Source organism: Protomyctophum parallelum, assembly GCF_964188405.1.
Source record: "Protomyctophum parallelum genome assembly, chromosome: 15".
Classification (NCBI taxonomy): Eukaryota; Metazoa; Chordata; class Actinopteri; order Myctophiformes; family Myctophidae; genus Protomyctophum; species Protomyctophum parallelum.
In genome coordinates this window covers 24,121,304-24,146,486 of record NC_139710.1, presented here as the reverse complement: position 1 = coordinate 24,146,486, position 25,183 = coordinate 24,121,304, and positions in this window count along the sequence as shown.

Here is a 25,183-nt window from a genome sequence, read left to right as displayed (position 1 = left end):
CGGGGGGGACAGTTTGCTTGTGTGTGCCTGTCACTGCACTTAGGCTTAGCAGACAAAGAAGCTGAAACAAATCCTGGTGCTTACAAAGCCAGCTGAAATCCCTCCTAACCAGACAGGAGCCAGCCTCACCGAGGCCTCCGCTGGCCCCCCCACGTCTGTCCCCCCTCTCTCTCTCTCTCTCTCTCCACTGTTCCCCTGGCAGCCCCTACTCTATCAAATAGGTGCTGTTAATTATGGCAGGATTGTGGGGCGCTCAAGCTTGCGCCGGTTGGCAGTTCTCCATCACTACCCTACCGACACGCGCGCACACACTATATGCTCCAATTGTATATTAGTGATTAACTCCGCAAAACTCTCCCAATGTTGTGCCTTTCTCCAGTTCAACTGTACTTGTGGGGCCCTCACAAGTTTACAGTACTACAAGTACACACACACAAACATGCACGCAAGCGCACACGCACACGCACACACACACACACCAAAGGATAGTGTCACAGATTTGTCACCTCAGCCGTTGCAGGATGTGTGCCTTCAGTTTCCATCATCACTGTTGGCCCCCATATACTGTAGCTGTACTGTAGCCAGTGGTCGACAGCATAATACTGTATGTATACAGTATGTGTTTTCAGCCTGTGGGTTGGGACCCCCAGGTGGTCCCCAGGTGACAGTGAAGTGACAATTTAAAGACAGAGTGCCGTGACCCCCCCCCCCCCCCCCAGACATGTGCTGGGGTTCCACAGCTATAGAGCGTCGCAGTCCCTCCCCTTTTCAGAACAACGAGTGGCCCAGGAAATGAATCCCAATGCATTTTTCCCATAGGCATTTCTTATTAAAGGACCACTTCACCACTTTTCAACCTATCTTCATATAATAGGTCCTCACTAATAATCATGATAAAATGGCACGATTTCTTTCTACTCAGTCTGTGTCTCATAGGAGGGCTGTGGGCAGTTTAGAAACCGTCTTCCAGTGACATCATCATTAGGCAGATATTTTTTTAAACAAGATTATTTTACAAAAATGTTTAGATTTTCATTATCGTGAGAACGATGGCTTCCATTTTCGCATTGCAACTTTTCAGGACTAGAAAGCCTGCAGTTTTTATTAGCTTGTATTCCCCATCGATGATGTCACTGGAAAGGTCTTTAAATAAATTTAATAAGAAATGCCTATGAGAAAAATGCATTGGGATTCATTTCCTGGGCCACTCGTTGTTCTGAAAGGGGGAGGGACTGCGACGCTCTATAGTTTGTGCCCGTTTCCAGTCAATAAGCCATTTCCAGCGATCAAAATATTTATTTGTAAATGACCTGTTAGCATTATTTAGCATAATAGCGGCACTGCGCCGCAATCAGCTGCATGGTGCATCGAGGCACACAGAACAATTAAGGTCCCCACACACCGAGCGCATTTTTTCGGATTTCTAGCGGTTTTCCGAAAAACGTGTCCAGTGTGCAACCACCTTAAGCCATGCTTTCACGTTGACTGTTCAAAGTGTAGAAAGTGCTGCTGAAATGGAACGAGTGACAATAACATCCCATCTCGTTTCATCCATTTAAAACGTCAGGAAAATCCTCTTTTACTTTTACTTCTCAATGTGAGGTCCCATGGGACCACCAGGGGTCCAAATTGACCGGTATGGGTCTGTAACTCCACAATAGAAATGACGCTAGTTTTGTGGATTCATTTATTTTCATTGAATGGCCCACAGTTCACCGTGACCCAATGACCGGCACAACACCCCGAACGCCCAGGGTTATTTAATCCATTAAATCATAGCACCCAGCGATTAATAGCAGATGGGAACGCGATGGGCCGTCTAACACATAATCTTTTCTTAGAATTGGACGGAATGATTTAGATCAAGAGATATCAACGTAAGACTTTCGATCTCGTCGACTAAAATGGGGGGGAACATTTTCGATGACGTCCCACCGGAAAATAACATTGAATGTTGCGATCGGTTTTAATATCAATAATCTCTGTCCTTTTGATCAATCTCCGTCCTGAGCGCTGGGCGTTACTAATTGATAGGGCGGAGAACTCCGTCCTTGCCGCTCAGGGTGTTAATATGCATCAAAACCAGACCATAACTCCCACCACGAGACTATCTACCGCCGATACCGTCTCTGCCTTAGGTTGGGACCAGGCTTTTCTCTTCGCAGATGAGTAAGCCTGGGACCGAGGCTAATACTAATGGCAAGTATTTCTTATGCATTTTAGAAATTGTGAAAGCGGGACAGTCTGCATACTGAGAACTTTTACTTTTGGTAGTTTTTTTTTTGTATACTTTTGGTATATATTTTGATGGCGATACCTTTATACTTTTACAAAATGTTGAATTTCGGACTTTTACCTGCAACAGAGCATTTCTCTATTGCATTATTGATGCTTTTACTGATTTTTTCACCACTGAAGGCATATCCAACTGGGGTTTGAGAATTACGATTTTACTTACTTTCTATTCACTTACAGTACAATGTGTGTGTGTGTGTGTGTGTGTGTGTGTGTGTGTGTGTGTGTGTGTGTGTGTGTGTGTGTGTGTGTGTGTGCGCGTGCGTGCATGTGTGCGTGGGCTGGCACTCTCATGATTGCGCCTGGGTTGTGTTTAATTAATTTCAGGGCTGATGGAATGATGAGGGCTTACGCCCCTGGCACAGGGCACACACATGCATGTATACGCATGCACACACGCACACGCACACACACAAACACACACACACACACGGGCCACTAAGCCTCCAACTCATTGCCATAATGTGTGTGCAGCAGGACGCCCAATCACCAGGCATCCCCCGTCATCCTTTGATCGTATCTCTACCGGGCCACGTGAATTCAAAATTTTACTCGAGTAAAAGTACAAAAGTATCTATCGAGAACATATACATACAGTGCCAGTACTCTAATCTTTCAAGGTTTGAGTAATGTTCTTTACAGTGTCATTTGAGTAGAGTGTCAAACCTCTTCAAAAATATAGGCTTAAGTTGTAAATAAATGTTTCGTATGAATGATCAAAATCATGTGGAACTATAGTTTCCAAATAATTGTAATGGAGTAAAAAGTCAAAAATAAAGTATAATTAATTTATTTTTTAAGAAAGACATTGAAACTTTACGTGAAGCTCAAACCTCAAAATTGTCCTCAACAGCACAGTATATGTATAGTATACTTTCCGCCATTCGAAACACAGCCTCCGACTCATTGCCACAATGTGTGTGTGCGCGTGCCTGCGCGCCTGCGTGCGTGCGTGTGCACGCGTGCGTGCAGAGCGGAGCGGAGCAGAGTGTTGCGGAGCATAGGCGGCCAAGCCTGCAGGCTTCCCCACGTCATCCTTCATGATCTTATCAGCGCGCATGGGGGGCCAATGTGGCCCTGCATGCATGGTAAAGTGACACCCAATGCTGCGCAGATGATGAGCCAGCAGGCTTCAGCCGAAGCCCATGCTGTCCTGCTTCCCACGTTCTGTCATTGATTAATATGGAAACGCATGAACGGCACGTGTGCATCACGTGCACGCTCACACGCAAGCATGGCGAGAGAGAGAGAGAGAGAGAGAGAGAGAGAGAGAGAGAGAGAGATGCAGCTGGTCTCAATGTGTTGTCATGGCATCAGGCGCAAACAGATCAGTCAGCCCCGTACATGGGCACAAAAGGGGGCATTGCCCATATATGGCGAATATGGGCATATATAGTGAGGACATCAAGAATCTCCATAAAGGGACAAGGGCTGACATATACAGAGATATCATATACGGTGTACTGGAGACATCAAAAATGTCCACATTAGCTGTTATTCATCATTAGAAGACCGTACCAGTCGGTGGTCCATTTGGTTTAATATGCTCTCAAGAGTTAATTTATTGTTAAACATCTGCATTAGTTAATTTAAAAGAAGACTATGTAATTAGAGAATGCAGAAGACTTATTTTGATCAACGTTAATTGCCTGTTATATGTCTCCTATGGTACCACATCAATACAGCATGCAGGATTGTGGACAAAACTTTTTCCAACCACAACAAAATATGAAACGTTTTGGGTCCAAGTGCCCTATTCTTGCCAGTGCCTTACCTGTTGCCATTTGCCAATGCCCGCAAATTATGGGCTGGGCAGCTTGTAACCCCTCAGAGACATTCTCTGAGACATTCTCAATTATCTTGATCGCAACATTAACGCTGCTCAGAATGTGTGTGCCTCCAGTGGACCAGCTACCTTGGCCTTTCCGGTATTGTATACTTTGGATAAATCAATTTAGCTGCTTTTATGTTGATAGAATCGTTGCCAATAACAGTTGTATTTCCCCACAATGAACGACAATGCGTGACCAAACTGCACCTCTCCTGTCAGGCATTGACCGAATTATGTCACTGCTTGCAGATGATGCAGACACCACTGCCAGCCGTCCCCATGCCTTGCTCGTTGCTGTTAGGGTTACTGCTGAACTATATTTATATGCGAGTGGGTCATTCCAGCACCCACTCAGCTCAAATGGAAGCATGGGCCAACCTGCCGTAAGCTCGGCCAAAACTGCAGTCACAGCCGGCACAGTCCGACACACCAGTACGCACATCACTGGCATCCTTGTGACACCTGAGAGACAGCGCAGAGTAAAGTGGGAATATTTCGCAAAATGTGGGTTCCCTAGGGTTCTGGGTGGAGTCGATTGCACACATGTTCTGATTCTTGCTCCAGCTCTGAAGAGTGGCGCTTATGTGAACCGCAATGGATCGACGGCCGCAAGTGATTTGCAATGCAGAGGGTTACATCTTGAATGTATACGCAAATCATCCTGGAGCTAGCCACAACGCATTTTATAATGGAACAAGCAATCAGTCATTCCTGATTGATTTATTACTTTATTGAAACTACATTCTAAGGATAGAGTCACAAGAAAGCTGTTAGGCTTGTTTCCGTTGTGGTCCTCTTGGGGAAAGGGGAGGACATTGAGAGGGAACACCCTCTTGTTTAGGTGACAATGGCTACCCATTGATGATGTGGTGCATGGTGCCATATACATTATACGCCAACAAGTGTGCACGAGTTTTCAGAAGAAAAGTTGTCATTGTGCGAAACATTTGGCGTGCTCAAAATGCGGTTTCCGCTGCTTGGACAGGTCAGGTGGGGTCTTACAGTATAGACTCCTCAGAAGGTAGCATCTTTCATTGTGGCATGTGTGTGTGCACAACATTGCCCCGCGTCATGGAATGGTGCCGGACTTCAATGAGGACAAATGATTACCGGGCTTACGAAGGTCGGCAAGCTGAACTGCAGGTGCAGACTTTACGCGCCGATATTGTGCCAGCAGAAGCAGTGGCAATGAGGGACCAGCTGGCAGCGGAGATGTGACACCGCTAGTCATGTCATCTAGTAGAGCCTGCCTGGCAATAAGTCATTTGTGCAAGCGGTATACTAATAATGATAACACATTCTGCAATTTATATAGTGCTTGTATAAATACTCCAAGTCGCTTTAAAGTGTAGTCAGTGAAGACATTTAATTTGAGCTGTGGATATTTTCTAAAATTAGCTGGTGGCGTGGCTGTTCCCGCCAGAGATAGGGCCGTCGGAGCCGGAGGCCTCAGTCGAGCGAGGCGCATAAGTGTGGCAGACAGTCCTTTGCTGATGCGCCGCAGCGCCTTGGCCCACCAGTGTCTCCCGCCGGCCCATAGCAGCAAGGCTTCGTTGCATGTTGTGGCTGCTTCGGGGAGAATTTGTCTGGTTTCCAGGCAAACAATAAACAACAATGGGAACAAGCTGCCGGAGGCTTTTTGTGTTTATATCCTTTTGTCAAAGTCTTATTAGGGGTCGTGAATGGGAGGGAAAGTGTGTTAATAAGGGAGGGGCTTTCATGGCTTGACCCCGTCATCGTTATCGCTACTTGTAGCTATATTTGTCGAGGGGAGCTAGTCACGCCGACGATACATACCGAAGATTGACATATGGCACTTTGTTTAGAGCACTTATGATGTATAATTTGCCAAGTGGAATTTAATGTTTGTCATCTGACTTTCTTTCCCAAGTCTCTCTCACACACACACACACACACACACACACACACACGAAGCAGGAATGAGGGAAGGTGTAAAAAAAATAAAAAAATAAAAAGAAACAAAGAAAGAAACGGAAATCCTCTAAATATGAAAGCCATTACATTTGGGTATAGAATTTAATTCAGGGCAAATAATTTGAAAGATGAGCCAGGGGCTGAAAATGGTGTTCTTAATGGACAGGTGTCCACTTAAAACGGTGTGTGGCAAAGCCCGGCCTAATGGATTGCTTTATATTTATCATATTCAGAGAATGGAAAAGGGATTGTCGGAGCTTAAGCTGTGTGGAGCACCCCGGATGCACTGCGGCTAGGCTTTCTGCATAAATATGTCACTTTAATTTCCACAACTCGCGCATTTTTTTTTCTCCCCCCGATCCTCCATGTTTCACAGGAGGATCAGAATGAACCCCTACTGTCACGCAGACGAGAGAAAACATGCGGGGAAGTGAACATTAGATCCGTTCTCTGATTCCCACCTGGATTCATGACGTTTGTGTTTTATTGCCACTCTTTGTGTATTCACTTTGTGTATTCACTGCCCTCCACACTCTCCTATCCAACATCAGCGTCTTGAGCTCTACAGTGTTAGCAAAGATGCCGTGCCGCAGTGCATCTACAGTATGTACAGTAGGTAGTGTGCTTCTTGCCCCTCCTGGCTTTGCCCTGGGTTGGCTGAGGCTCCCATAAAGTACATTTTCTTGCCTCTAGTTCTGGGTGCCTGATGCAGTGCCCTGCCAGCCTCATCCTTCTCTCTCTGACTTTGTCTGTGACCCGTGGAAGGTCCCCAACTCCCCATAGAGGTCCACATTGCTGATGCGGTCCGTCCATGTGACTCCTGACCTATAGTCATGCCATTCGTAGCATTCTTGTGTAGACTACATCCAGGGCTCTTTCCTGTTGTGCTGTGAAGGTCCATGTCTCAGCCCCATACATTGACTCCACAGTAGCTATGAACAGCCACCTCTTAACCCATTCTGGGCGGGAACCCCTTTTGGTGTTTTAACCCTTCTGGACGGGAACCCCTTTTGCTGCTAAATATTTAAAGTTTTTCAGAAAAACTTCAGGATTTAGAAGGCGTTTTTAGAATCGGCCTCAGTCCGATGCACACTCTCCTCATGCCATGCAAGGCCTTCCAGGTAGGTCCTGTTCTGTTGAACAACTCCAGGCCCCCTAGATATTTGAAGACCTCCAATGGCTCAGGCACCATCCCATCCGCAGTGGCAAATTTGGCAATGGACTGTCATTACATTTGTTTTCTTGGCATACAAGCTTGAGGCCAATCTTCCAGCACATTTCTACTGCCAGTAGTAGTTCCCTTCCTTTATCTAATTTAATGTTGTTTAAAGTCATTTAATGCAATCAAATAGGACTTTTCTGTTTGGATGTATGTGCTATGAAGGCCAGAAAGTAGTTTTTTGCCACTCAGTAGGCATAACTTCCGGGTATGATGATGATGTCACGTGCATACCCTCTATAGGATGGAGTTTGGTACTGCTGCAGCCATATGAAATATAACTTCATACCACAACGTTACATGATGTGTACTTATTGTGAGAACTGACAGGTTGCTTGTGTGTGCGTGCATGCGTGCGTGCGTCGTTTGCAGGGTGATGTATATTAGACTCAAGCTGGACACAACTTTCCATTGTATAGTTTTGGACATATTGAAGTTTCCACCCAACAGAGACGATGTATTGTATGTCTTACTGACGAATTAAGAACAATGGACCACAATGAAAACAAGCCACCCGGCGTGCACATCCACACCCACTGATTCTGTTGCTTTTGATTGCCTTTTGAATGGACTGGACTTTCTGCGTGTTGAAAAGCCAGTCGGTAGGCTATTTTCTATCTTTGCGGGCTTGCATGGAAAAAATGATGGCCGGTGAATGAATTAATGAATTAACGCTGGTGTTTAATAAAGTATTCAGTCAATCAAAAACCATTACAAGACACTAAGCATCCTTGTTAAGCAGCATTCAGGCTTATTTATAGCTACTACTTTTTAACAGCAATTTCCAGTGTTGCCATCTTTCCTCAATGTATTTTAACAAGCAGATTGTGACGGACAGGAAGTCAAGCTATACGGCAGCTGTGAACAACATCCGTCTAGACCCACAAGTCCACACATCTGGACAATATGAATGCAACATATTAACTTTTAGGACCAGTCCAGTAGACGTCAAACCCCAAAGTGAGTGACACCCACAACACAAGAGGGGAGCACCCACGATCTGGTACGGTGGTACCGCCCCAAATTTAGAACAAACATGGGAAGATAGTCATTGTACGACTCTGCCACCGTAATGTGCAACACTCTGACGGATTTATTTCTAAACTTGCCTGATGAATTGCCATTAAAATGATGAGTCATGCATAGACTGCCGCCAGTTTTGTCCCATTTCTCGTGAATCTCGTATTTCGGAAATATAGCTATTTGTATTTGTTGATGACATCAGTGGTTTTCAACTATAGTGGAGAGTTGGTAACCAAATGGACCCTTTCACTGTATGGTCTCAAGAGTTACATAATTGCATCTGCATTACTTTATTTACAATACGTCACAATGGGATACACAGATGTATCGGCCACATATCGGCATCAGCCGATATCAGTATCGGCAAATGAAACTGAAATGAACCGATGGATATTTATCTGTTATCTCCATATATGGAGATAATATTGATATCCAGTGCTGACATCAGATTAATGTAGAAACCTCAAAGATGGATATACACAGTGGTGATATCATCGTGACACTAGACTTGCACTCATCATAAAAAGCAGATCCCAGCCTCTAAACCTCAGATACCAAGCAACGCACGCTGTATCTCCAACATGTCAACACATACGAACCAAGGTATCTAGATTTACAACCCATATACCTTGAATAGCTCCTATTACCTTTGGCACGAGTCTTCTAGATGAGACAGAATAACTGGCTAATGGCTAAGCAACTTGTAGAGCATTGAAGTAGAGGTTTCTACATCCCGGTTAAGTTCGTATCGAACACCATTGTAGCGGGTCCTAACTAAATAACCAGCACTGGTTCGAGCTATTTAATAATAAGCATAAGGCCTACATTTTACGTTGGCTATGTTGGTGTGTTGGTTATTTGCAGCCTATCATAAGTTGTAGATTCTGAACATTTATTTCTTGTATTGAAGATGTATTTTTTCTCTTAGCACAAAAGGCACAATTAACCCCCCTGCCCCCTCCACCTCCAGGATAAATCCACGGGAAATCTGGGATGAATGGCAAATCATCGAGTCATCCGAGACTTGAGAAATGGTCAAAATCCAGGAGTCTCTTGGAGAATTCAAGACGGCTGGCAGGTATGTAATTATGTAGGCGTTTTATTCAACGTATTAGATGCCACACCGTCAAAGCTCTAAGATTCCCACCTGTTCCACAAAGCTCTGACATTTCTGTTTAATAGGTTTCCGTGGCAACCGTCACAAATGCAAAAAGGAGTGAGGGAGGATTGAAGCATGGCGTTGCCATGTCTGCTTATTATAAGCGACTGACTTTGGGATCGTGTTATTATTATTATTTTCTGTAAAGGCACTTTTATATATTGACTCTTGCTTCCTAATGTTGTTTTTAAGCATGTTTCTCAAATAATTTCACGTTGAGGACCACCTATAGCCTCGGGGACCGCAGGCATTTTGTTTCCAAAAGAAAACAAAACAAAAGCCTGGGCGAGCCCAGCAGGAAAAGTGGCATAGGAGTGGGAGTAACCCATAGAGTTAGACGTCACCGGATTTCTCCTCTCATCCACTTGCATTGAGTTGCTCACCCAGCGCATTCATAGAGTATATTCATTTCAGTGGAAGTGCTCAGTGAAGTTTAGCCTAGCCTAGCCCCGGAAATCAATTTTGAGGTCCGGGCTTACGCACGTGACGTCATGAACGTCCGTCCACTTCCATTAAAGTGCTGCAAATCCACATTTCGCCAGTAGGTAGTGGCGCATCTTCAATGTTACATAGCCTTACTGGGGGCTTGAGCGCATGAGGCGTTCTTCCTTGTTGGAACCAGTGCATTCTGGGATTGGTTATGGGCTACACGTGAACGCGCTGGGCCATTGATATCATTATCGTATGGAGCATAGCACACATCCACGTGCCATACATGGTGCTGGGCCCATGATAGTGCAATACCACTTTCGGCCACCATGTCTTTTGCGCTTCAGTGTTTCCTCTCGGTGACGTCTCTCTTACTCAAACGAGTGACCCGTGTATTTCCCTAACCAATAAGAGTGCAGAGAGGCGGCCGCTCCAAATGTAACATAGGAAGTCAGCGTCGGTCTCCAGCGCTTGTTTTAATCCGCCCCTCTATGCCCAGAAAAGGGCTCTTTCAGGCTAAGGACCACCCAACGGAGACCTTATCATGTTTTGTGGCAGGGACCCCCCTCCCATACAAGATTTGTGTGTTGTTGAAATGTTCCACAATTATTCCAGATATTTCACATTTTCTATCAATATTTTTTGGGGAAAATATGCATGGGTGTATGTGTGTGCAAGTTCTGCATGTGTGCTCATGTGGCCTCGAATATAGTGGCTTCTCTCGGGGCTATTGTTGTTCATAGACCTGGTTGCTTGCTTCTCCTGCTGCAGAATGTGGCAACCCGGTGGGTGTGTGAGTGCCTCTCCCCCTGTGTGTTGGTGCATATCTCCCTCCACTAGTGCAGCAGCACTACTCTGCCCGACGCCACGCGGCCCCACCACACTTCAGGGCCAGAGGAGACTGCAAGGTAATTATATGCTTTGCAGCCACTCCACTTCAAGTGTGGCCGATATAGCGAGTGTGTCTACTCTCTAATCCAGTGTGGCACGCGATCGAGTGAGAGAGAGAGGGGAAAAATAAGATGGGGGGGGGGGGGGGTCAGGTTGGGAGAACTTGATGTGTATAAGGTAGGTAGGCCTATATGATCTTACACACAAGCCGTCATCTAGCTCCAAGTCTGGAGGAGAGGCACTAGTAGGAACGCATGCATGTTATGGTTGGGCTGTGCTTGACAGAGAGACAGAGAGAGAGAGGGGGGGGGGGGGACGACAATTTGTATTGCACATTTCAACAGCAAGGCGATTCACAATTATAATGATATAATAATAATTATATTATTAGGATGCATGAACAAGAGCAGTGAAAAAAGAATAGATGCAGTCACAGTGCTGAAAAGAAGACAAGACAAGACAAGACAAGAACAGACAGACAGACAGACAGACAGACAGACAGACAGACAGACAGACAGACAGACAGACAGACAGACAGACAGACAGACAGACAGACACTACAGTAGTAGCCTAGATAGACCTTAAAAAATAAAACAACCATTACAGGCCCAAGTACTAGAAAGCCCTCACGGGTCAAATAATTTACACTCTTAGAGGATCTGTATTGAACAGTGTAGCTCAGACAGACATATGGATGAATAGGTAGATGGATGATTTGAATAAATCAATATGGTGCGGGGCTATGTCATGGTGGCATCTAGTGGCCGTGCTATCTTACTGCACAAAGACAGAGAAGGGGAGACAAGATGAGGGCAGCAGCTAGAGGTGTTATCTAGTAGTGTAACACAGTGGCCCCTTTTCCACCAAGAGAACTTCTAAAACTGCTTCCGTTCTATTCTAGATTCTTGGAACCTTGGTGCTTTCACATAGAAACGGCTGCGAGCCTTTTACACGCTTTTTAAGCATCAGCAGTTTTAAGCAGACCCATTGTAATGGGGGGGGAGGGGATGCTTTACGTACAGGTCTGTAACTGTAAACAACTGTTATAGTGTAGATTGGGGTCTTTGAAATAAAATAAATATCAATTTGGAAATAACTCCTACTTCCGGGCCTCTTCCGACTTCCTTCACAGGTGTTACCGATTACGTATACTCATTAAGGCTCTGTTCCATTCAGGTCAAACACTCTGCTACACCAGTGGGTCTCAAAGTGTCCTTGAGTGGGTTCCAAATGGCCAAATGTATAATTCTGAGAATGTACACACTTGTACACTCTCAAGAGTTATGGGAGTCCTTGCATTTAACATTTTTGAGAACCACTGTACACTAAATTAAACAGAGCCTTAATTAGTATTGTAACATGATCTGTGAAGGAAGTCGGAAGAGTTATTTCCAAAATGGCGTATGTGCATATGCCTATTGCTGCCAACGTGGCCCATACTGTCTGAGCCTATAGCACACATAGGACAGAGCTTGGAGTCAGACACAAAAATAATTCCTCTCTGTTTTCCCTCCTGCCAGGACATAATATTATCCATGCAACTATACGTATATGAAGAGGAGGCACAGGGCTGAAACGAATGATGACCACACCCCCACCCTTGTTAGCTCAAAGACCACCCGTATACACATCACATCAGCTTCTCTGTGTTGCTGTCTCTCTCTGTCTGTCTGTCTGTCTGTCTGTCTGTCTGTCGCAGTTAATTTGGGGGAGATGGTGAACTGATCTTTTCTTTCTGATCTGGCGTTCTAATCTGGTTGTTTATTCCTTCTGTTCATTCAGTGTTTACGTATATATAATAAGTCAGGTGTATAGTCGAGGCCCTGTTCCTTTGTCTGTATTAGTGTGAAATAAAGGACTTTTACAAAAAACTAATCTCTCTCTCTCTCACTCACTCACTCGTAATATAGTTGAAGCCTCTCCATCACCTCCACATGCAGCAGCAGTGTCTGCATCACGGAGCAGCACTCACTCTGAGCTAGAGCTGCCAACGAATATTCGTTTTCCAAATCCATTTCCGAATCCAAAAAATAAATGACTAACCGAATATATCAAATTAAGGTCTGAATTAAAAATAATAATAAAAAATATATTTTATTTATTATTATTATTAGTTTTCGCGAGACGGTGCCATGGGTAAGCGACGCGTTGTGACTTGTGAGCTTGTAGATTAGTTATATTTGCCACACGACACGCCGACACTGGCATACATTAAAGAATAAATCATCTCTGCCTCGTACTCTTCCTAGCAGCGCAGCCTGCGTAGTGAGCACAGGGCGGGCGGGGCCGCGGGAGCCTTTTACGTTCTTTGCGCAGTGAGTGTAGGCTGCTCAGAATGGTGAAATCTTCCGTCAACAGCGTATCTAGTGATCAGAATCTGGGTCGGTGTTGTTTCGGACAGACGGGAGAATCATGAAGCGACTTTATCCTTCAGGAAATTATAAGAAGATAAATAAAATGCGTAAGGATGAAATGTGGTGCCGGGTCCAGCAGCAGCAGCAGCAATGCAGTGTTCTGTTCTGTGAATTCAATTAATACTGCCTCCGTTCCTCGTTTTGATAAGGCTGTGTGGTAGGATTGCTCATTTAAGAAAAAAAAAGTTTTACTGGAGAAAGGAGAATGCATGCGTTGTGTTCCAACTCGCTTTTCAGCAGCACCAATGCGCGGAGAGAGAGTTGCGACAGCAATGCGATCTTAAATGTTATGTCTCAGGTTGTATTGGTGTAAATATAATTATTAATAAATCCGAATGGCTCGAATTGAAATCCGAAATCCGAATGGCTCGAATTGCTCGAATCCACGTGGGTTTTTGAAACGAATATCCGAATCAAATTTTTGGACAATTACGGCAGCACTACTCTGAGCTGGGCACATTTTTTCCCCCAACATCCCTAGGTATAACAAATGCCTGCCTATCCAATAAACAATGATGCATTGGAAAGGGCTAGGCTCCAATCATGCAGCAGCACCAACAACTAACAAATCCAACTCATTGCAGTGTGCTGTGCCAATTAGGCTAGAGGTTTCGGCCCTCACATCTAGTAACCTAGGCCCCCGCCCCCTACGATATAGCCAGCCACAGTGCTTAAATCCACGGGCCTGGAATTCAGGCAATCACAGCACTGATATCGGGCCAGTACAAACATTTTGCCAATTGTAAATATACTGTATACCGTGTAAATATATATATTCTATTAGGTATTAACCTATAACTCATTCACTGTCAATCACGTGTTTTGATGTGTGTTTTTATACTAGATATACTAGATGGCACCTACAGTATGAGTCACCATTTGACTCTCAGTGAAATCATGTGATCGCAAAAAAACAGCCACCTTCCACATGTTCTTGTATTTTAGAAATCTTCATCTTTCCTTCCGTGTCGTTCCTCCTCCATATTTGGCTAGGATGGTTGCACATTTTTAATATATTTTTTCCCACGGAAGTAGCCTGTAGCCTACTACTGGCCAATCTGGCCACTGTTGTTGTGCTGTACTGTGGACGTCAGTGAAGTTGTGAGAAAAACACACCCAAAAAGGATGCAGAAAAAAGTCACTGTGGTAGTCAGTGCAAAATGTCAATGTGTCAGTAATACGAACGGGTTTGCATGCGTGCGCGCGCGTGCCCGTGTGTGTGTGCGTGTGGAGCAGGGGGCTTCAGAGTGTACACACACACACACACAGCGGGGGTCCTTCCTTCCATCCAAAACGACACAGAGGAACAGGGCAGGCTTGCCTGTCACTGGTTGGGTGGGGGGGACGAGGCAGACAAATTGTTGCCTCCGCCGACTCCCTAAACATGTGGAGTGCTCCCATCATTGCAAAATCAATAGCTCTTTCACGAAGCTCTCTAAAAACATTGATGCTATTGCTAACGCAACAACATCCATGCCTGCATCTCATCCACTCCCCTTCTTTATTTTGCTGTTGTCAATCAAAAAGAAAGGCAAAGTACATTATTATTAGTACACAGAGACTGTTGTCAAGATAAGTACGGTATGGTATTGTGATGTCAAAAACATCTATCCTTGTTTATCTATCTATCTATCTATCTATCTATCTATCTATCTATCTATCTATCTATCTATCTATCTATCTATCTATCTATCTATCCATCCATCCATCTATCTAGACATCTATCTAGACTTCCAGTAGAACTCAAAGACAAGCCAATTTATGTCTGGTTGCACTCTAACAATCAAGGCCCGCCAAAATTATGTTTTGTCGACAAAAACATGACATGTAGTCAACTATAACACTAGACTAAAAAGAAAACATTTCAATTCAGGTGACTAAAATACAGTATGACAAAAACGTATCAGAATTGTATTATACTATGACTAAAACTAAATTTGCCGTCCAAATCAACACTGCGGCTATACAGGGAAGGTTTTCTGTAGACTGCACCGTAGCGGTGGGCAGAGCTAATGTTATTATTATACGAGCGGTGTTCATTAGCTCCCCGACAGAGAGACATAAGGACACACTGACATGAGGCAAAAGCCCCTTGACAAATCTTATTAGCAGCAGTTTGGAGGTGGAGGGGGGGGGGGGGGGACAAAAAAAAGAGAAAAGATGGCCTGCTGTCCCAGATGACCCTGCTTAACCTCTTGATTTTCCGGGTTCAAGTCCAATTAACCTTTGGGCCGGTTGCGACAGTGTCACCAGCAGTGCAAGTCGATAGGGGACCAATACTAATCATTTCATTTTCTGCTTCATCAAAGCAGACCCCCGGTCCCCACCTCGCCAATCTCAATCAAAACGCATGCTCATTTGTCATGTTGTCAGCGTCACAGGGGCACAGCGTGACAAAGGAGGAGGCTAGTTAGTAGTACTGGTTTATACTTCATTGCACGGCGGTGTCATGCTGCACACAACATAGCTTTGGTTTAGGCCAGTAGTTCAGTAGTAACTACTTCGTGCCAAGGACCCCCGGAATGATGGCCGTGGACCCCCATCAGGGAATCTTAGAAGAGAAGATGTGTTTTGGGGTTTTTTTAAATCTAAATTATCCAAAATGTAACACTTTCAAGATTTCTCAAAAAGTGAATAAAAGTAGGTAGCAATAATAAATAGTAAATAATACCGGGCTGTGTAATTCATTGCATCCAGTCCCCCCGGAGGTACCGGGACTATAGGGGCGGCAAGGAATTACAATCCAAGCTGCTTCTTTTCACCTGACAGGGGAGCGTTTCCCCGGCAGAGAGAAACGTGGAAGAAACACGTTATTCCGACCAGTTCCTTTCCCCTCCATCAGACGCCCCGGCTGGCCAGGGGGAGGTATAGTTTAGAGACCAGGATTACTGCATGTTTTTGTGAGGGTACCTACCCTAGGGGACACGGGGAGAACATGCAAATTCCACACAGAAAAGCCGTTTTGCCAACTCCGCCTCGGGTATGGGCACTGATGACGCGGAGGAGGGAACACGCCCGCAGCGCCCACAGCGTCCCCAGCGGGAATCGAAACCCAGGACCTTCTAGCTGTGAGGTGACAGCACTACCGACTGTGCCACCCTGACCCCAGAAATTACAATTCTGTCTGTAGACAAATCCATGGAGCAGTGCCCTGCAGGCCAGTTGTAGTGCTGCGGTGTCAAGCTGCTCTTAATGGTACACCACAGCTGTGGACTCGTCTATGTTGGGACATAACTCGGACAACACTGGGTTGGCTTAAAGTGACTTCACTGTGACTGGCGAGTGACAGTACGGCGACTCACTCGCCAAAGCTCGCTCCGTGGAGCCTCTCGTGGGAAAGGAGTCTGAAACCGTCAATCTGTTCAATACTTAATTGAAAGTCAATTGAAAATTGAATGGTGGTCGTGGCCAAAGCAAAAACGATACAGGAAGAGAGATGTGAATGTTCTAGAAAATTCTCTAACATGGAAGTGGATAGGAGGCGACCACGTGGTTTCCTTGTTCCTTGCTTCACTGGGACTTGAACGGTGGATCATAGGTTAGCCAAGAGCGCATCTAGTGTAAAAACGTTTTTTTTTTTTAAATGTTAAAACATGTGATTGGCAGTGAATGAGTTTACCAAATATAAATGTCTCACTCAACAGTAAACAAACAGCACTGAAGAGTTTGGGAGCCCCTTGGTGAATGAATAGGCCTGTATACTTAGTTTGTTAGCAGTTTTCAAAATACATACTGTACATAAAATAAAATAAAAAAGCACAGGAAAGTACAGTTCGATACAGGGTCTGCTAAGAGGATGTTAAACCCAAGAAAGCCTATGGCTTGTTTCCATTGGGGTCCTTTTGTACTCAACTGGTTAAGATAATGAGACCAAACAAACGGTTTTGGACGTACAAGCTGGTTTCTCCCCAGACAGCAACGGCCATGCTGCATGTGGATCTGTACATGCTTGTAGAGACACATGAGGGACCAGCATGTCAATGCAGGGACCTGCTGGGGGCCAAACAATGGACCGCATGCCTGCTGGGAGGGCTGGCTGTAAGGGACATGGGGAAGGAGGGAGGGGGGGGGGTTGTTGCGCTCTGTGGGGGGTATGTCACTTTCTTGTGTCACTACAACTATACGAGTCCCAAGGGAGTTGTTTTTGGCTATTGTTTCTCTCTGGGTTGACATGAGTCCTTACGACCCCTCATGAACTTTGTTTAAACAGCCACGCGTGCACGCACATGCAAGCTCACGTGCACGCACAAAGGCCTGCAAGCACGCAGGCACGCAGGCCCGCTGACAGATGTACCTCTATTCATGGTGTTATTATTGAATATTTGAATGCGGGATTAGCACTGTTTCGGGCAGCGGTGTAATAATGTTATTATGAAATAATTAATGTAATCAGACGAGAGAAGAAGGTGAACAATGGGCATGGTTTTTTTTTTTTGCTTCTATGAGCATTGGTATATTTTAATTACCTTTTTTAAAACAAGGCAACAAAGGCAATTCAATGTGCTTCAGGGTTTTACCGTGATGAGTTTTGAATGCAAAACATTGTCAGAGAGTGTTTTTATGATAAAACATGAAACAACAACCTCGACAAATAAAACAAAAGGTAAAACATAATAAATATAACTATTATCAGTGACCAGTGGTGTAAAGTAACTAAGTACTGTACTTAAGTATATATATTTTTAGGTATTTGTACTTTACTTCAGCAATTCCAATTTCCAATACCTTTTCTTCTACTCCACTACATCTCAGAGGCAAACTTTTACTCCCACTACAATTATCTGTTAGTGGCAGTGTAGCAGTGTTGATTTGACAGCATATTTTGATAATACAAGCTTGTGAGCTTGTAGATCTGCTATTTTCAGGGCGCAACACCCGAGCGCAACCAAATATAAAATGACTTGTCTTTTAGTTCTACTGGACCTCTTTTCCACGAGTCTCTCCCTAACATTTTAGTCTAGTTTTTACCTGTTGACACAGTTATCATTATATATTTAGTCTTTGTTTTAGTCATCGTATAGCTTTGTTTTTATTTAGTTTTCATTCAGTTTTTCGTCAGTGAAAAAAGGCAGTCGACGGACATCGCCATCATAGTTTTGGTACCTATCTTGCTTGCCACCTTACCCCATATTCCTAAACTTTTAACTGTTTTAATATGTCAAATAGCCAATCTTCCAGCTCAGAACGTGACGATGTAGATCGGCTAGTTGAACTATTTCAAAAATAGTAAAATATGGCAAAAAAGTTTAGGGATAAAGGGTAAGGCCGTGCGCAAGATAGGGCCCTTAGTCAAGAAAAGCAACAGTGCAGTGCAGTAACGAACAGGGTGGATACATTTGGTGCAGCCGGGAAGCCAAATGATGTCAATTACTGTGCCGTGTAATTCCTATTGAGCCTTCCGAATCTCCCTAATGGACTCACCAAACAACCGTGAAAGGCTGATTTTCTTCGCTCGTCGGCGCCACTGAAAAGACGAGGAATAAATTATTCAAATGACGTGTAAATATGCGGAGTCCCCCCCCCCCCCTCCCACCCACACACACTCCCCTGTCAATTGCATCAAGCTATTATGGCGTGCTGATATATAGATATATTTATGCATCACAAAATGCAAGGCTAATGCATGCAGAGGCTAATGTTGAATGTCAGGGAGGAAGGTAACAGTGCGTGACATTTCAAGCAGTCATTTTAACACAACTTTTGACATGAGTGGCGGGTCGCACATGTAGGGTACGGACGGTACATCCAAAAAACATTCCTTTTCCATTATTCTTTTTTGAACGTTTTAAAATAGTGAACACAGTCGCATTGTCAGCTTGTGGATGTGCAATTCCCGCCACTTTTGTGCGACACTCTTTGATGATGAAGTATATAGGGAAGGGGTTCTCAAACCGTTTCATGTCAAGCACCCCGAAATTGCTACCTATATTGGCTTGACTGGACCCCCATTTTAAAAGATAAGCAAAGGGAGAGATCTTTTTAAGCTGTCGTCGCATTATTGCAATTATTTCTCAACGTTTTTTTTTTTTTTTTTTCATTTCAAGGACCCCCACTTGGTGGGCATTAGACCCATTTCATACCATTTTAAATCTCTGGAACCTCAATCAACACTGATATTACGATGTTGTGCTAATTTAACTCTGAGAAATACAAATGGAACCAAATTAAATGAACCCGCAAGGGTCCATTTGGTTCCATTTGTACACTCAGAGTTACAGACCGACAAGGGTCCATTTGGTTGAACTATCAATGATTTAGCTGGGGACCCCCCTGGAACCCCCTCAAGGTCCCCTGACCCCCACTTTGAGAATGATCCTTCGACAATATGCTATACCATATCTAAATTTTATATCTCAAATATACAGGGTGTGTGTGTGCGTGCGTGCGTGCGTGCGTGCGTGCGTGCGTGCGTGCGTGCGTGCGTGCGTGCGTGGGTGGGTGTGTGTAGTGTAAATGTAGGAAAATGGGATTTTTACTCAAGCCGTGACCCATAAAAAGTGGTCCGTGCATGAGCCCCCCATGTGGCACATGTGGAACGTAGCCTACTTTACCAAGTGAAAGGCGTTTAAGTGTGCGTTCACTGTGTGCATGACAATAGCTCCATCAGCCTTTAGCAGTCGTTTAAACAACACATTACAAGCAATCTGCCTCGTAGAGGGTCGGGCCAGCAGTGTGCCGGCGCTTTCATTGGATTTTCTTCATGTGTGTCCTGTTTTGTTTTGTTTTGTTTTGTTTGTTTGTCCCCCTCCTGGCAGGCCTGGCGTGCAGCCGTCATGCATATCTATAGGCTGACCAGTCCATTCTGCCTCGTGTCCATTGACCCCCCCCCCCCCCCCCCCCCCACAGCCACTTACATCTACCTAACAATATCTAACGACATGTTCCACGTCACAGCTGACGTCGTAAAGCAGTGCTTGTCAACTGTTTTCCCTTGTACCCCCGCCCCCACCCCACCCCAAGCATCAGGAGAATGCTTGCAGAATGCATACCCACGAATATTAGTGAGCTACACATAACATGAGGAATGGGTTAAAAATGCCACAGGAATCGTGTTAAAGACGCTTGTCATGAACGATTTGAATAACTGTCTGACACTGCAGTGCTCATTAAACGTGGCATTTTGTGCTGAAGACAGACTGAGAAAGCACTCACAGTATTAGTTGTCTTGAGCAATTTGTTGAGCTATTTTATTAATTGAACATAAAGGAACATAGTGGAAACAAGTCCCCAATACTTGTTTATCCTTTTAGCCTAATGTCTTACTGTTTACATATACACACACGTGTTGAATCAATCAAAAATGAGTTTATTTCAAGTTGTCCGCTTGCCAATAAACCAGATTTGCAGTGGGGTTTGAATAATTTGGTTGCAGCTGTATATCTAATGACCACAAAAAAATGATGATGATATGCAACGTTCAAAGGTACAGTATAGCTCTCCACTGAACAGACTACAGATTACTACAGTCTGGCAGTCAAATTAAGTCGGTTGGAAGGTGTGAAATTTTTTTCATGATTGCGAGATTGCTGAGAGCTGACAGGCGTCTACTATGGTGCAAAATAATTGCCTATAGCTCTACGTGTCTTTTTCAACAAGCCCGCTGCTAGAGTTTATGGATAAAGTGAGTGCCATGTCGAGTGGCAAAGTGAGTTTAACGTCGTCTAACATTGTTTAATGGAAGACTTTTCTGTTTGATATATACAGTATGGGCTGTCAAGGCCAGATGATGATGTCACGCGCATACCCTCTATTCGATGGTCGAAAGCTTTCGATGCTTCCCTAAAACTCAATTGCGACCCGACGCGACAGTTTCTACTGTATACCCACCGCCCATTCAACAGCAGATTTTCACCAACAGACGCTTTCCGAAGTTTCCGACACTTAAGGTGCCGTTTTTTCCGGAGTTAACGCAGAGCAAAATCCGAAAAATGCAGTAGACCTGCAGGGACCTTTCCCGCCGCTGACGTCGGTGCGGTGGAGAGCTATACCATAACATTTTGGACTCCCTCCAAACACACACGGCCTCATGTCCTGCCTATGGTCTTTGGCGCCCCCACAAGGAGGGCCCGGGCCAGACCCCAGATTGGGAGCCACTGTCGTAAAAGACTGTGGGGTCCCCCCCCCTCGTCACTTGAACATAATGGGCCACCCTTTGCATCTCCATATGAATGAAGGACACAAGTCTAGTGTTCAAGTGGTAAATCATGAGGCTGTAAGACAGAGACATGAGTGAATGTTGGAACACTGTCCTTTCACCAGATTTTCAGAGAGAAACGAGCGACCAGGTCTACGAAAACTGCCGCAAAGGAAGCGTAGGCCGCATTATCGCGCAAACGCGCGTGCACGCACACGCACACGCACACACCCACACACACACACACATTCATCAGATGTCATTTAGAACATTTTAACTACACAAATCTTCTGTGGTTGCAAAAAAACATTTCAGATGGGGGTCTGCGAACAAAAACATATTCATTTGGGGAGGTCCTTGACATGAAAATGTTTGAGAACAACTAGCTTAACCCATTTTGAGCGGGAACCCCTTTTGGTGTTTTAAGCATTATGTTATAATTTAGCTATTGAAAAATAGCAGATCTACAAGCTCATAGCGTGCCACCGAGTGGCGAGCTATGAACTTGTATAGGTCTGCTATTTTTGAAAGATTGTTAAAATGTGCCTCAAATCTTTCAGAAAATTGTCATGATTTAGAAAACTTTTTTTTTTTTAATTTCGAAGTCAGGCCTGTATCAGGAAGGAAGGATAGAAATATCTATAGACTTGAAAAACGAGCCCCAAAAAACTGCAACCCAAAACTACCAATACTTATACAAGAGACCTTACAGGGATTTTTTTTTAAAGCACGCCCAAAGTCGCTTAGTATAAGCGGACTTGGCAACACTGTCTTTAGATGTAGACTTCCCTGAGGTCAACAATAGGCCTTCTTCATGCTCTATTGTTACTGTGCTGTTGCTGTGCATACCTTATGTAAGCTACACAAACATCTGCACCTGCTGCTGCTAATTCACACAGTTGATTTACTATACTGCTGTTTTCATGTACAGTACATGATCATGGGTCTCCATATCTATAAGCTGACCAGTCCATTCAGCCTTGTGTCCACATCTACCGAACAATAACGAACGACGTGTTCCACGTCACAGCTGACGTCGTAAAGAAGTGCTTCTTTTCTCCATCGTAGCAAGAACGTGATTTTACACAATAGTGCACGATAGTGCCGTCAAACATGGCTGTGAAGCTATCCATGAAATCTATGAAAAAGATTCATCTGCAACACAATTGTATACAATATGGGGAGGGGGGTCCCTGCTTGGCCCGAAAAACGTAAAAAATCCTGAGTTACATAATATAGTGCTATTCGATTATCCTCAAGTAGAGCCTAACTCAACTCAGAGATCTGTTATGCTGGCTACCTACCTGTATAGTTGTGTATATTGTTGCTCTTGGGTGGAAAACCACCTTTTCAGGATTCACGTGTCACATTGTGGTTGCGTTTTTTTAGATCGTTGGATCTGCTATTTTCGCTACTTTTGTGTGACACTGTACTGTGACGAAGTGGGGGCATCAATTTGGTCATTTTATCATGTTTATTTCCGTAGTTTTTAATTAAGTTATGCGGGAAAATAACTTTCTGGCCTCGACAGCCAAATAGAAAAGTCCTATCTGATTGTATTAATCAACTTTAAACTACGTTAAACTCACTTTGCCACTGGATTTGCCACTCGCTTCATGCATGCGCGTACCCTCTATAAAACCTTGCGTATGCAGTCCAAACTGATCGTTGGATTTGTCACAGCTTTTAGTGCGATGAAATGGCTAAAACCTCATGCACACTTTTCGGGTCATATCTCATTCATAATCATATTCAGTCCCTTCGTGAACTCTGCTCTGGAAAAAAAACACCTCTCGTTTCCTGATCAATTTATTTGAGATAAAACAAAGGAGCTGGACACTTTTCATTACAGACCCCCTCACCCCACCTCACTGTGAGAGGAGAGTGTGTGTGCGTACGTGCGTGTGTGTGTGTGCGTGTGTGTGTGTGTGTGTGTGTGGCGGGGGGGGGGGGGGGGGGGGGGGGGCTTACATGTTGCCAGCAGCCAACCATTCATCTTGTCAGAGTGGAGAGGGGTGTTTTTTTTTGTTTGGTTTTCGGCCAGGGACAACAGACCACCAGAGAGAGAGTCCTCCTGTGTGAGCAAATCAACTCTGCCCTGGCAAATTAGTGGACACTATAAAAGATCAAGAGAGTGGCGGTCCCTGAAGGATGGCGCACCCCCCACCCCTCCAGCCCGACCCCCCCCCCCCCCCCCCCACCCCCCACTGACCCTTCCTCAGGCGGTGCGTGACATCTGACCCCCGGGGCACACAAATTTATCACAACATTTCAATTAGGAAGGGGGACTGACTGCACTGGTGGCTGGCTGGTCCGCCAGGCAGGTGGCTGTCCCCCCATTCGGGCCCCGCCGCGGGCTCGCTTGACCTTGCTGCCGGCGGATTAGCTGTGGCTTTTTCCATAATTCCTCTGTGCCCTGGGATGGAGGAGGTGTGTGTGTGTGTGTGTGTGGGGGGGGGGGGGGGTCCTCCTGCCTGCGTAGTCCAGGAGTCAGCCACCCCCCCCCCCCCCCCCCCCTCATGGACATCTAGTGATTCTAGCTGTTCCCATACCCATCCAGGTATTAATAAAGAAATTGAGAGTGGTCACACGCACGCACGCACGCACGCACGAAGACTATAGTCACAATACTATAGTCACTATAGTATTGTGTACTAGTCATTTAGACATGTTTACTTGTTTCTTTAAGGCATGACGACCGTATGCAAAGGCTAAAATATGTAATTTCGATTGCATATTATGTAGACATAGCATTCAATAGTGTATACTTTGCAGATATTCTACTGTTAGACACTCGACAGATGTATGATCTTTGATGACTATATTTCTATATGCATTCAATGTATTACCTTGTGTTTTTCTTGCTATACTGTAAATCTCTCTGGATTAAGAGCGTCTGCTAAATGCCTAAATTGTAATTGTAGCACTGTTCTACAATTTATAGGCATTTGGCAGACGCTCTTAATCCAGAGCGGTTTAAAGTAAGCAAGAAGAAAAACATGGTAATACATCAAATACATTAAAACAGTCAACATGAATCATAAGTAAGCTAAGAATCTAACAGTGGAATATCCAATGAAACTATGCATACATACACTAGTGCTATATGTCTACATAAAATGCTATATAAGTTACATAAGTTAATTAAGTTGAGCCTTTGCATTTGGCTGTAAGGTCGTCGAGGCTAGTATAGGGCAAGTGCTATAGCAAGTGATACGGGCTAAGATGGAGTCTGAAGAGGTGGGTTTTCAGACAACAGCTTTAAGATTGGGAGTCTGATCTGAGCGTGTGGGAGGGTGTGTAGCGTCCCATAAGACTTGCAAGGTATGGGGGTGCCATATACCTTTGGTTGCTTTGAAGGCCAGCATCAGAGTTTTGTACTCTGATGGGCAGCGACCAGGAGCCAATGGAGGGAGCGGAGAAGGGGGAAGACCAAGTGAGCTGCGACATGTTGGATCTATTGACGAGGCTTAAGTGCACAATCTGGTAGGCCAGTAAGGAGGGAGTTACTGTACAATAGCCACGTTTTGATATGACTGAGCTGGGCTGACTCTTGGGTGAGGAAGGGTCTAATTCGCCTAATGTTATATATGTAAACCTACAGGATCTCTCTGCACTCAATGTGACTATTTAGGTTGTTTATTGACAACAAGGTTGAATTAAATGTCTTCTTATTCTGATCTTACACTCTTGTGTCTCTGGATCTGGCCTCAGCTGTAAATTGTAAGGCACTAGTATTTAAATTAGGTGTAAAAGCCCTGCTGTTCCTCATCATCATGTGTCTCCCATTTCTTATCAGCTCAAACATCCTAGCTGCCATGGTTGTTCAACGCACAGAGGGTATATCGGGTTT